Source organism: Otolemur garnettii, unplaced genomic scaffold (assembly GCF_000181295.1).
Source record: "Otolemur garnettii isolate 467f Iridium unplaced genomic scaffold, OtoGar3 scaffold00233, whole genome shotgun sequence".
Taxonomy (NCBI): domain Eukaryota; kingdom Metazoa; phylum Chordata; class Mammalia; order Primates; family Galagidae; genus Otolemur; species Otolemur garnettii.
The window spans coordinates 2,021,590-2,023,112 of NW_003852628.1; positions in this window are offsets into that span (position 1 = coordinate 2,021,590).

The window sequence follows — 1,523 nt, forward strand, 5'->3', positions numbered from 1 at the left end:
GTTCCAAACAGATTGCTCCCAGTGCATATACTTTGAAGGTTGCCCAGTAGGGATATTCTCCTTGTCCTGTTTGAGACAATATCCCACTCTGTCACCCAGGTTGGACTGTGGCAGCCTTGAACTCCCTGGCACAAGCAATCTTCCACCTCAGTCTCCAAAAGCGCTGGGATTACAAGGATGAGACACTGCGCCCTTTGGAGATACATGCTCTTCAAAAAAAAATATTTTAAAATATTTATAAGCTTTTTAAAAATTTTTTTTGCAGTTTTTGGCCAGGGCTGCGTTTGAACCCACCACCTCCAGTATATGGGGCTGGCGCCTACTCCTTTGAGCCATAGGTGCTGCCCTATTTATAAGCTTTTGACAGCCAAATAAAATAAAAATTAACTCGTTCAAAAGGAGCCCTAAAGGACTAGGGGATTCAGGCTTCCTCAGGTCACCAACTATGAGCGGGAGTCCCGCCTTACAGCCATCCATCACTAAGGGCCAGGCACAGGCAGGAATGACCAAGCTGGAGGGCCATTAAACGTCCCAGCCTCCGCGGGCCTGAGGCCCCCAGGGCCTGGTCCTCCTCCACATGAATCCACAATTAGATTCAGGCAAAGCTTAAACAGCCCCAGCCTCCAGACCCCGGCTAGGTCCAAGCGGCAACGTCTTCAACTGCCGCCAGGGGGTGGGACACACGACACCTAGAAATCAGGGCCAAGGCCCTGGGCATCTCCCACCCACCAAGGCGTGGCTCCCAAGGAATGTTCCAGGAAAGCAGGCCCGAGAACCACGTGCAGCTTTAGGTCACAGTCAGCGCCGCCTCCTCCATCTGCGCCTGAGACCAGCAGCCGCGCCTCGCCCAAGTTGCGGGGTCGGGGCGCCCACTGCTCCCGGGTCTCCTCCGCCACTAAAGGAAGCCCGGAGACCTTCTGAAACCTGAAAATTATCCCCCTCCCGTCACAACCCATGGGTAGGGCCAGGAGGACGTGTAAAAATGGGGCACCCACTTCCCACCGCTGGGCGGAGCCGCTGCTGCAGCCATCGCTTCTGACCCAAGAGCGCAGGGCTTGTCCCTCTCTAGCACAGGCCCCAAACCAGGCGACGCCCTTCGGGTTTCATGGCACGGCCCGCCAGGTTCCTCACCCAGGCCCGGGGAAAAGAACGGAGAGGAGGTGGGACACAGGGACCGAGGACCTGTAAATACCCTTCCCCCTTCTGGGTGTATGACCAGAAAAGTGGGACTCATTCGGCGTCCATCAACTCCCCGGCGGGGAACCCAGGCATGCCATGAGCCCTTCCTCGCCCCAAACCCCAGCAGCCCAGCTGCACTCACATCCCCACCTGGCTTTCTTTGCCCTCGAGACCCTCAGATGGCGACCCTCCTAGGGCCTTCCCGGATGGAAACAGTCCCAAGCACATGTCGGTTCAAATCCCGCCTTGGCAATGGATTTGCTGTGTGGCCCCCAGTCAGTGTCTTCGCCTCTCTGAACCTCAGTTTTCTCATCTATACAAAACGGACACGGACACAGGAGCGC